The sequence below is a fragment of the Lepeophtheirus salmonis genome, chromosome 13 (genome assembly GCF_016086655.4).
Source record: "Lepeophtheirus salmonis chromosome 13, UVic_Lsal_1.4, whole genome shotgun sequence".
In the NCBI taxonomy this organism is placed as follows: Eukaryota; Metazoa; Arthropoda; class Copepoda; order Siphonostomatoida; family Caligidae; genus Lepeophtheirus; species Lepeophtheirus salmonis.
Genome location: NC_052143.2, coordinates 27,476,925 through 27,489,799, shown reverse-complemented (window position 1 = coordinate 27,489,799; position 12,875 = coordinate 27,476,925). Strand labels below are relative to the sequence as shown.

General features: G+C 29.7%; 1 protein-coding gene across 1 annotated transcript in view; it reads left to right on the top strand.

Annotated features, from left to right (window-relative positions):
• Nucleotides 1-676: 676 nt before the first annotated feature.
• The window catches only part of LOC121127670 (uncharacterized), a 103,858-nt gene continuing 91,659 nt past the window's right edge, over nucleotides 677-12,875 (top strand). The window contains exons 1-2 of the mRNA XM_071892649.1: nucleotides 677-997; nucleotides 1,055-1,287. The gene's annotated coding sequence lies outside the window, so the exon portion shown is untranslated. The remainder of the gene's footprint in view (nucleotides 998-1,054; nucleotides 1,288-12,875) is intronic.

The window sequence follows — 12,875 nt, the reverse complement described above, 5'->3', positions numbered from 1 at the left end:
CGGGTATATTTTAAATATAAAATATAGAATAATCAAGTGTACATATCCATCCAATCACGTTTAAAATAGATAGATATCATTAAAAACACAAGAGAAATAGTTGTTTAAAAACATGGTTGCGGGCCTCGAGGCTTGAGCTTTAGGAGCCTCTAACTCCTGATATGGAGGTCAACGAAGACTAAAATTTTAGATTTTTGAGTAAATTAAACTATATGCAAAATTTCAAAAAAAATTGGAGATGGTGCCGTAAAAAATGTCCATTTTTTGATCTATTTGGCGTGGGCCCATGTATTATTACATTAAAGTTTGTCTGTTTGTCGATTCCTAATATATCTAATTATTTATTCTTTTAGTGCGAATAACACCTATTTATTTTTCAGAAAGATAGCAATATATGTCAATTGTAAATATCATGTTCATTATATTTTCCATATTCCAATCGAAAAAAAACATATTAATCAAAAAATAGATTCGATACAAAGTTGAAAAATGCCCAAATTTTTCATCAATACTCATACATAGAGTGAAATTTAAATACAAGTTATAATTGAAAAAAAAAAAAAAAATGGGGCGTGAAAGATATAATTTCTTTATTGTTTCTCCTGCCCCCCTTCCCCCTCAACATATAGCAGATCCTTTTATTTATTATGCAAAAGAGAGGGAGAAAAAAAAAAGAGAAGAGAGGAAGAACACTGAATAATAATTAACAGAACCATGAATACTTGTGACAAGATCATCGTAGCAGTGTGCGTGCATGCATTTATTCCTTAATCCATTCCGGTATTTTTGAACAGTTTAACTCGACTCTGTAGTATTTATTTCTGTAATCATTAAAAAGAAACCCCTTCATGAGTGACTCTATCTTCATGTCTTTGTCAGCTCCTGGAGACATCAAGAAAAGCCAGTGCCTCTCCTTCACTGTTACTCCGTAGCCTTCCTTAACCCTGTCCTCGAACATGCCCTGTATCTACGATAACTTCCGGAAAAACACGATAAGGTGAGAGGACGTTTCCACTTTATCTTTACAGAAACCACACTTTCTTTCTTCTTCCAGGGTGTGTTTGAAATTCGTATAGAGAGAGCCTGTCGCCAATCGGTATCGAAATAGCTTCTGATGCGAGTTTGTAAAGGGGTTCTTTAAAATACGTTTTGCATGATTCGTAATAGAGTCGTCAAGAGGGTCGTGACTATGAAGTAGCCGTTTCTTCATCAATTCTCTGGGTGATTATGCCTTAAACTCCTTACTATTATAATTTTAACTGATCTGCGGGGAACATTTCCAAAGAGGTAAGTCCGTCTAACTTGAGTAGTTCGTCTTGATTTAATAATCTGTTGTTGTAATAAGGGGCTTGTATCGACCAAGTAACGGGATAACTATTATTTCTTGATACTACTGCTTGTCAAGTAATTAGGCACATTTATAAGAATGAAAAACTGCTAACAGTTTTTATATAACTCATTTTTTCCTCTATTGAAATTCCAGTTACTTTATCTTTAAAATGAAACTTCTAGAATTAGACTGATCTCTTAAATTAAATTGCTAGAGATATAATTTTAAAATGTGTTTGTTGGTAATTTACTTGGTTAATTCTAATCAAATTGTCAACTCTAAAATATATTTGACCATTATCCTCATATTTTTAATCTTAAATGCCCTGCTCTTTATATAACTGTATTTAGACATTAAAAATATTATTGCACATCCATTATGCTATTTAATCCTCAGTTAGGGAACATTCCTATTATAACACCCTTAGTGGAAAAAATATACCCAAAAAATAATTACTTGATAAATAGTTAAACAATTATAGTAATTACGTCATTTAAATTTTATATCTTTTTTTACTATTCCATCCATTTTGTACTCATAAATATCAATTAAAATGCTAAAGATACTTGTCTGAATACTAAAAATCTTATATTAATTACATTTTGTGTAAACATTTCACTTATTAATTTTACAAATTTTGTGCATCAAAAATATAAATACGAAAAATTATAAATGTTATATAAATTAATACGAGATGAGGAAAAAACAGATTATAAAGTGACAATAACTCTCCCTAGAAAAAATTAATTGGCAAGATTTTTCATTAGGGTATGATAGACTTCAATATTAGTTTATTGAATATTACTTTCTGCATAAAAAAGTAGATTTTTATTTCGTATTTGTCGATGTACATTTGTCCATTATTTTAACAGACCTTTTACTTAGTTGCATGTACGATTACTAAATGATAATAGATACGTCTTATAATATCAATGTATTCATAAGTAGCAATTAAAATTACTCTCAATTTCATAGAATTATAAGTATAATCCTTATCTTACGACAGGCTTATAGTATAAGTATTGGAGAAAATAAGTATTTGAACCCTTGCAGATTTTTATAGAAAAAGAAAAGAACGGTCCATTTTTTTATTATAAGTTTATTTTAACTGTAAGAGGCATTATATAATAAAAAAGTGTTTGGAGGGAGAATAATGCTAAGTATAATCCCTAGAATACGATCCGACCGCCGAGGATGGGGTAGAACAATATGCTTTGGGAGTGTTTCTCTACATAGAAGAAAATATGACTTCACCACATCGATGGGTGGATACCCCTGGAAATCTTTGTGACAACCTCCTTCTGTCAGCATAAAAATGAACCAAAACAAAAGAGTGATTCAAGAAGAAACACTTTAACCCGCGTCTCGTCTTACACGTTTTCATTTTTAAACTAGGAAAATCCCTCTTAATGATGTTTTTCAGACTTGATATTCTTTACTATTTCTAAACATTACCTCAACATTAGGGATAGTAAAAAAGTATTATTTAGTATAATTAAATTTTTGCTTAAAATTACTTTTTTATAAAGATTGTTGTACGAGTCATTTTGATCCAGTTATTATAAAGGATATTTTATGTAATAAAAATACAAATATAAATCTTACAAATATTTACAGATATTTTCTCTTAAGTCTCTAGACATAAGTACTATCTGGCTCATCAAGTCACATTTAAAGAAAAATTTCGTGCTGTTATTCTTTTACTGTTGAGAAAAGAGCATCTACAAATGTACTGAGTAACTACGTGTGAATGTGCTAATGAAAAACAAAGAGTATCACTCATGATTTTAGGGGAAGTTATTTGTATATATATAACAGAGATTGTGTTTGTGTAGATGTCCTTTATACGTTCCCAAACCTTTGAACCTAGGAGGATAAAATTTTGCATGGGTCCCTCTTTTGAGCTGGGATAGGCTAAGATGGGGGTGTCAATTTTTGGGGAGGTTTTTACGGTCACCGGAGACTAGATAGGAGATTATGTTATTTATCAAAAAGAGAATGCAGTTTCAAACAACAACTATACGAATAAATACGTTTTTTTAACTTATTTAAAATCAAAAAAAGTTACGGGCTAAAAAGAAATGGGTGAAAATTGCAATTTCGTTATTTCTTGTGCAAAAAAATGAAATATGGGATTAGTAAATGGAATAAAGTTTGTAGAAATTTGTCTGTAGATTGGTTTGCATATAAATTTGCCAAATAAAAATTGATGTTTAACTAAAATATCTGTCATTTTCTGAATAATATTTCAATTTTTTCTCTCTTTTTCCCCCCATTTTTTCATCAAACGTCAATTTTCAGTTTTTTATGAAAACATTCCTCAGGACGATGCTTTTATCGCAAAAAATGCCGACGCAGCATTTTCACCCGAGTATTTTCAATTACCGGAATATTTGATTACATAGTTTTTGTAATATGTGCAAAAATGTATCAGTTACGGAGTGTTATTTTTTCGACAACATAATTCTTGATATTTTTTTTTTTGCAAGTACGAAAAAAATATTGGTAGGTTTGTGTTTCTTTTACAATTCCAATAAATGCTATCAACTTTTTTTTTTTTAAATTAGTGCAAAAAAGTTTTTTCCTACTATCATCTAAACAATTTTTTAGATACAACATATATTGGTGTGTTATTTCAAGTTTATAACTCATTATTATTTGTTAATATTCATATATTAAATAAAGAACTTGAAACTTGCAGAAACACGGCCCTCTGTTCTGTTGGGAATGGGCCACCCCATGCCTGCTAGAGGGGTTTCTGTTTTGGAATTTTTTGTCCTTTTCGGGCGGGGACTTATCTTGGTCTCTTAATCATTTTTTGGTTCCCTCAATAAGGATCCCTTGTGAACCATGTTTCCAATAGATATTTGCTCTCTGCTTCCTTTTGTATATTCTGTTCTAGTACAAATATTTACATTCATATATGAAAATTTAAAAAGTGTAGACATATATATGTAAATTAAAATAAAAACAATTTACATTAAAGTAAAATATATCAAAGGGATAATCCGAAAGAATTTTTAGAATAGTTTAATATTGAAAATAATAGTTTAAAATGGCATTGTCTCCGACTTGTCCATCATATAATTAAGCGTCAGATGGCCATCCGATTAAAACCCTTGGAGAATGTTTGAAAACGTATAATTTCTTCATTGTTTAAAATTTTAAAAACTTGTCTATATTGCAATTCCATAAACCAATTGCCACCCAGTATTAGTAATACTACTAAGGGTTAGAAGAGGCAATAATAAAATTATTTTTATTAATATAGTGTGAAGAATCCTAGATAATTAGAATTAAAATTATCAGGATATTTTTGGACAACAACGAAACGTTCATATAATAATTGTATTCTTTATGTATTTTATAGAAGTATTTTCTGAATATTTTTTTAATTTTCTCAATTAATTTGACCATTTTCAATGTGATTTCCCTCTCCTTCCTTAGCCCGAGCAACGCCGGTTAATCCTTAGCTTGTATCTTATATTATTAAAAGTAATGTTTGTCTGTTTTTCGACACATAATAACCTCTGGAAATACCAGATGCTTTCATTAGTAATAAATATATTAAATTATATAATCACACAGGGAGTTGTATTATTTTTTGAACAAAGTAATACAAGTAAACAACGCTCATGTCCGATTGTATGAACAATTTCTAAGTTAATCTATTAATATTTCGGCATTTGGATAGGCAAAAGGTACACAACCGCCATATTATCACCTTGCAAGCATGATAAAATAAATAAATAATTATTTTTCATTGAATAGAAGGAAATAATACTTTATAATTTTTAAATGTTTGAAATTGGTTAATATATACCTAAAAGATCCTCATTGATGTAATTGGAGATGGAAATGGAGCTTTGAATCGTCAAGGGAAAAATTTCATATATTAAAAATCCGACTAAAGTGCTTCAAAAGTAATTTGTGATCATAACTCGATTTGATAAAAGAACGCTTATTTCGAATATCAAATTTTATCATATTCCTTTAGTTATATTTTACTTTCATATTAAATTAAATAGTATGTCAATCTCCCATTCCTATATTAATGAGTATGGTTCAATACTTTTTATTAAACTTCTGAAAGAAAACTTTTCATAAAGAAAGGATTTTATAAACTTTCAGTATTATTAAACTGTCCATTTCTCCATAGTTATGAAGAACAATTTTGCTTAAATTTCATTCCTGTAAAATATATATTATCATGGATATACATGCATGTATAGAAAAAGTAATGTTTTAATATGTAGTATTAATCTCAGGAACTTTACACTTAAAGGCTAATACATTGTATTGCAGAGTAATGCATTTAATAGTTAGTGTAGTAGAGTCACAATTTCCCTCACTTAATAAACTTGAAAATCAGAACTTCTATCTTAAGCCTGGCATCTCCATTCTTGTAATACAGAAGGTTATGGGTATTAATTCTTTGGGAATATCTGAACAGTACTGCTTGATTATAGAAAATTTAGATAATACGTTACATTATTTAATAAAAAAGTATTAAATATAGTAATTCCATAATATCTCCTTTGGATAATAATGTTCAATTCTAGATCTTGTAGTAATTCGGGGCTATTATTGTTGGGAGTCATTTTTTACCCTTTAAACAATCCTCAAATTAAAAGTACGATTAATAAAAGTTATGTAAAATGGTTTTTCATTATTAAACAAGATATCATTGTGCTCTCTAAATTACTTGCTGATACTATCCCAGTATGCTAAGTCAACAAAAAATTTCCTACTTCGATATCTCTCCATTTCTGAGACATTAGTGAATAAGCCAATAAAGATGTAATACTATGGAGGTATGATTAGATAAGTAAAATAAATTAATTACGATTGTCTACTGAAATGACGAAATCTCAATAATGCACTAAAGTCGGATAGAATGGGGTTGCGCTGAAGGAATACAACACTACAATATAGATGAATTTTAATACCAAATAGTATGGTTTTGTACTGAATGGATTAGCCAGTGATACATAATAAATCATATATATTAGTATTATTACATAGTTTGATACACTTTTATTCATACCATATTTTATTATGCATGAAACATATCCTACCGCTATGTAAAAATCAAAGAAACAGCAAATTAAGATGGTTACTCTGACAAATAAAATAATGTTTGGAAAGAGAACAGCAAAGTTGTCAAGAGTTTAATTAAATCAGCTGGAAGCAACCGTGACAAAGAAGGAAATACACACAAATCCAACTCCATATAGCAATGAAATAGGGTGGAATTATTCTCAATTATACCCCGTGTCTAATAAAACTTACAATGATAACTCCCGAGCAAATCCTCAAATGAATAAATATTGAATTTTGGCAATTTTTTTTTTTGTAGAATCAGAATCTTTATTTATGATCACACTAAAAAAGTTATTACAAACATTTCTCATGTTTTTTAAATTGTTATGTTTTCTTGCTGGGCCAATGATATATCAATAACTTTCTGAGCAGAGTATTTTATTTGAAATATATTGAAATTATTAATCAAAAATTGAATGACTAATAATAAACATAAGAAATATTTATTTAGAATTCCCCAATAAATTTTGATAATATATTTATCTTAATTGAATCAAAACTTAGAATAGTATATTGTCAAATAACCGAACGAGAAAAAATGAAAAGAAGCCTTTTTTTGTAGTTTAATTCTTTTTCAACGTTTTATTTTTATTTGTGATCTACTTGTTTATTCTTAAAATAAAACTTTAAAAATTTATTTTTATACGTTGTATAGCACTTCATTAGAAAAAAAATTAATCAAATCAAAAGTTTGTTCGTTCCAAATAAATATTAGTATATTGTGATAATTAAATCTCTGTTGAAAAAAGTTTTTAAACTTTTCAAAATACTAGGCTCTTATTTTTTCCTTATTTGTTTTTAAAGAAAAAAAATCATAGGTGATAAATTGGTAAATATTTTGATCCAAACTTCAGCTGTTAACAAACATGGATGAATAGAAAAATTACGGAGAAAGAGAGGAGTTGGAAAAGAGAAGTTTGTCATTGTATTAAATAGTTAATCATCCGAAAAGGAACTTAATGTTGGTTTTTCTTTTACGGTATTCTTTTGACTATTCATTAAATCCATTGAATTAACTCAGCTGATGTATAACATCTAATAAGTAGGGTTACCGTTAAGGAGTCCAAATTCTTCTGCCTGATCTGCATATACCAAAACAGATCTTCCTAATATTGCCACATTGCCATCAAATATAACTTGTCGACCTCTCTATATGACTTTTTACTTTGAGTCTGTGACTAAAGAAGGTATATGCATAAAGAAAAAACTAATTAGCGATTAGCAAATGAAAAACGTTTGTTGCATTTTCCCTTTCTTCTTTGTTTATTATGTAATATGTTGGCGTGGTGTTACTTCTCACTCTGAAGTAAGCATTCTATATTATCTTTGGAGTAAATCGTTTTGAAAATGCAAAATGAACTAGAAATACATAAATTTAAATAGAACTATAATATTTTCGCTTCATTGATGCTATTTTTAATGTAGAAGGTTCTCTTTTTAAAAGATAAATTCATTTTCTCCTTCCAAAATCATTTTACAGGTAGCTGAGATTAACACGGGTCTTAATTCAGTAATGCAACAAGTATGGCGCCGCCTTCTAATCGTACTCTTACAAAAATCCAACTTATACTTATGCTTGTAAATTATGTCATTTTTAGAATAGAATTTTTTTTTTCTCGACAGCCTGAACAGTATCTTTTTATTGTTAAGCTGTTATCATTATTTCTTTATTTTTGAGGAGAAAATATCTAATCGCAAGAATAAAGTATAACTAAAAGTGTATCCTCATGAAAAATAGGAAGCTGACGAGGAGTTATCAAGGTAAGTCCTTATTGGACTCAGAGTATAATTTAATAACAGAAATCCCCGTCTATCTTTGCTTGATACGGAGTAGGATCTCCATCCATTCATATCAGCTTGTAGATATTTTAATAAAACGTTATGAAAGTGAACCTGCTCTCCCTCAAAACATTATTGAAATTCTCTGTGTTTCCATGTTGGTTTTCAGTTTTTTTGCTTACGATTTACAACCTGACGTATGCCAATAATATTACTTCCTATAGCAGGTAGAAGCTTAAAACATGCAAATAATTCAGAATTCTAGTGAATTTAAGTGACGAACTTATCTATGAAATATCAGTCCTATTAAAGAGCAGAGCGGGAAACAAGTCTAAAGGTCTCAATATTAGTTCGCGCAGGTCAAACTTCAAGTGACATTTCAATGCTTATAAAATGTCTCTGGGAAGACTGTATAGTACGTGAAAAAATAAGTTAAAATGTGACGTCAAGTTAGAAAAGAATGATGGCTGTTGTAGGAGATCTATAACTAAGCTAAAAACTACATTAAGAGAAGCTCAACCAAGTCCACGCGAAATAAAACTTAGAATATTTTAAGTTTCTCACACTCCAGCTAATAAAACAGTTGGAAACAATAATGTTTAGTTCTTGGTAATGTTGGAGCATGAACCAACCCCATCTCCAACGATGTAAAGGACTTGCAATGATTTCAAAATCTCCAACAGCAGATGCAAAAACACTTGATGACAACCCAGTTTATAACCATTGTAATTACCATTTTATTAGTTGTGGGGAGATAAATGATGATGAGAGGATCGTCACTGCCACAAAAATGGTTTTGGACTTTTTTGCATCAAATGGGATTGTGGCACCCTTATTGGATTCTAGGGGGATACAGGCTGAATGCTAATGACTACATTGAAGTCCTTTTCCTAAAGGTAAATTAATCTTCCTGCTGCACACATCCAAAATAAAGGTGGATTCACTAAAGTGAGTACACACTCAGTAAGCACGCATATCTTCTTCCCTTTTGACATTACATTATCCTTATGTAGTAAGTTCAAAATTTTCCAAAATAAATTATGAAGTCAAGGCCAATAATGATAATAAAAAGAGAAAATTATGTGTTTAAGCAATTCTATGAATCCACCTTTATTCACCCATTCTTGGAGAATTGAAATCAATTGCAGGAAGAAAAAAAAATAGCAATCCTACTTCCCAGATGCGAAATCATTCATTTTGGCTACATGTTGAGATAAATATATGAAAGGAATGACGTGGGATTATGGTAGCCATGAAGGGAGAAATAAATATAGCTTGAATTAAAATGAGTCCGGAGTTCATACGTAAGACTTGCTTCGCTATCTGAAAGAGGATTACTGCCATAGTCAAAGTTAATGGTAGCAGAATTGAATAAATATATAGCAATGATATTTAAATGTAGAAAATTATCCTTTTTATAACAGTAATTCGTTTTCTCTCTCTCCCCCAAATCATAGACCTAACATGCAGCTTATATTAACAAGGGTCTTAATTCAGTAACACTATATGTCTTGCTCCCGCCTTTTCCTTGCTTTCTTTAAAAAATCCCATTTATAATTTTGATATACCTACATATACAAGACCAATTAAAAAAAAACAATCAGAAGCAGTACTCTTTTATACATTCACACACCTGCAATATTTCATTAATACGACTTCATTATTTCCTAAATGAAAAATATTTACTTCACTTGCGTCAGAGTGCACTATAAATAGTGGACCCTGTATACACATCAACAGTAAGGCAAAATGGTACATTGTTATTCATTCATACATGCAGACAAATTTACTTTTATTAATGTAGATATGAAGCAGTTATGTTAGCAGATAAAACGTGTAAATTTCAAGTTTCCACCTGCTATTATTTTATAGGTATAATTTTATAACCTATAAATGTATTTAATTTTGTTATCTCTTTAGTAATAATTTCTCAATAAACAATACATATATTTTTTAAGTCCTAATATTGGTAATTTTAGTGGCCAAGCCCAAAATATTTTTTCTAATATTTTTATAAAACTTTCAAAAAAGTTATCTCAATATCATTTTTGCTTAAAAGTCTTGATCCCTTGAAATAAAAATCACTACTAAAATAATGTATTTATTTTTGTTTCAATGCAACATTATAAGAAGCCATAAAATATATGGTATCTAAAAATATTTAATGTATGGAGGAGATATAAATAGTAAAACAAAATTGTTACTAATTACATTCGTACATTATATCATGTCAACATTATCGGCATAATCATAATTTCTATAGTTGAGCTGAGTGACCATGGAGTCAATAGTGTGAAGATCAATACCAAGGAATACATCAGCACCATCCTAAGGAAAGTTTTTGTTCCCTGGGCCCAGCAGCACTCCCAGAATGAACCTTACACCTTCTAACAGGATGGTGTCCCCTCCCACACATCCAAAAAGACGCAACGGTGGTGTGAGGGCAATTTGAGTAGCTTCTGGGACAAGACAGTCTGGTCCCCCTCCAGCTTCTACATTAACGTCATGGATTACTTCATGTGGTCCATTCTTGAGAGCAGATCCTGTTATACTCCAATGAAGAATTTGGACGAAATGAAGGTCAAACTGATGGCTGCTTGGGGCTTCATCCCCATGGACATGGTCCGTACAGCTTGCAATTAATTTCTAGAGAGACTTCGGGTTAGGGTCAAGGCTAAGAGTAAGTCCTTGTTGGATTCAGATTAGAATAAAAGATCGACTAAGTTTTATTTTATGCCTATATAATTGCTAGACACGGAGTGGGATTTCTCTTATCTCATAGATACATGCAGCTAATCTAATGAAACGTCATGTCAGTGAAGCTACTCTCCCCCCTAACATACTTCAAATTGTCATTATTACGATATGCATGCTTTTTAAATATTACAAGACTAATTATTTACATATTTTTTATTGATAAATAATTTGTAAATAAATAAAGCTGCGAATAAAACCTTCAGTATGTAGACATATCTGTATAGGTTCTGTGTTTTTTCGATTGGTTAAAGTTCCGAAAGAACAATCCCCAATTAAAAAAGAAAGATGGATTGCGTAATGAAAAATGAAAAGTTTTCCTATAAACATATTTGTACCCTTATACAAAATGAATTTTTTAGCTAACTTTTTCATATTCAACACTCAATTTTAGTATAATTCGTTTCGTTTATATTGAAGTTAGAAAGAATTACGCTGAATGATTGGGTTATCTTATGAATTTTATAAATTATATTTGTTATGAATTTACTTAATGACTATTTATAAGGTGTTCTAAAAGTATATAATTAATTATTAGTGTGTCAATCCCAAACACTAGAATTTGATTAACAATGTTATTATTGCTCCTCCAAACAAATTTCACGAAATTATTTATATCGAATAAGAGTAGATCCTACAGAAAGAAGTACATAGAGACAATGTTAGAAGGTTAGGCAATACGAAAATGGGTGGGTAAGCACAGCAGATTTATAAAATAAATGTCTCTGTCTTTCTATTTCAGTTGACGTCATCGGGACGATTTTATTATTTATTAATACTACATAAATTTAAAAAGTAAAAATTTAAATAAAAGATATTTTTACCATAGAAGTGGTTACTCGATATTTCTTAAGCGATATTTTAATAAATATAATGCTAAAAGAAAGTTCATAAATTTCATAATTTATCAAATACTAAGAATCAAAATGATGACCTTAAACTCTGGCTTCATTAGTATTTAATTCGTCTTTTCTTCGACAAGCCAAAATCTAAGCCTTCCCTTTTCCAAGGTATTTTGGGAATCGGTGGTATGAAACGCCTCCTGGGTTTTAAAAATAGCCACAACACTACTCTTTCAGTTTTATTTGCCTAATTTAATTAAATATATGAAAAATCAAAAATATTATAACATATTATTTATTAACATGTGTTATGTCTATGTCTTAATAATTTGGGAAATTTACAAACTAACTTTTGGGAATATATTTAGTAAAATATCGCTTAAAAATATCAAATAACCACTTCTATGATAATGATAACATTTATTTAAATTTTTACTTTTTAAATTTATGTAGTATTAAGACTCGTCCCTATGATGTCACCTGAAATAGAAAGAGAGATATTTATATAATAAAATAAATTTACACATGTCCAGCCATTTTCTTATCCCCGAACCTTGCTCTAGTATCATTCAATTGAGACGTCATGACGCACAAATGATAAAGTAAAGGGTGGGTGATATAAGGAGTATAAGATGACGTCACATTTGTTTGTTTTTCTTACATCAATGAATAGTTACGAATAGGAAGAAGGATATCAAACTGGGATTGATTCTGATGCTATTATAAAGATTTAACCAATAGAATTATAGTATCTGAGAGATAAAATAATATAAAGTAATATCTTGATATACGAGTTTAATTCGTTCTATGACGGAGCTTGTAAGTAAAAATATTTCCACTTGAAAACTATTACCAGCTTTTCACATTGCACATAATTTTGGATATGTATAGGTGGCAATATTATTTATCTTACTCCTAAATAAGGATGAAGCTATGTACAATAGACTGTTTACTACTATGAAGTATCTAAAAACATCATTATCTGCGAAAACATTAATTATGTTATGTGCAATGTAAAAAGCTGTAATAGTTTTCAAGTGGAAATATTGTACCAATGAAAAGTATTA